Raw genomic sequence first — 406 nt, 5'->3', positions numbered from 1 at the left:
ACCACCCTCAGAATGGGAGAAAATATTTGCCAACGAAGCAACTGACAAAGGATTAATCTCCAAAATTTTTAAGCAACTCATGCAGCTCAAGAACAACAAAAAAAAAAAAACAAGCAACCCAATCCAAAAATGGGCAGAAGACCTAAATAGACATTTCTCCAAAGAAGATATACAGATTGCCAGCAAACACATGAAAGAACGCTCAACATCATTAATCATTAGAAAAATACAAATCAAAACTACAAAGAGATATCTCACACTGGTCAGAATGGCCATCATCAAAAAATCTAGAAACGATAAATGCTGGAGAGGGTGTGGAGAAAAGGGAACCCTCTTGCACTGTTGGTGGGAATGTAAATTGATACAGCCACTATGGAGAACAGTATGGAGGTTCCTTAAAAAACTA

The sequence above is a fragment of the Physeter macrocephalus genome, chromosome 1 (genome assembly GCF_002837175.3).
Source record: "Physeter macrocephalus isolate SW-GA chromosome 1, ASM283717v5, whole genome shotgun sequence".
NCBI lineage: Eukaryota > Metazoa > Chordata > Mammalia > Artiodactyla > Physeteridae > Physeter > Physeter macrocephalus.
Note: the sequence above shows the minus strand (reverse complement) of the source record.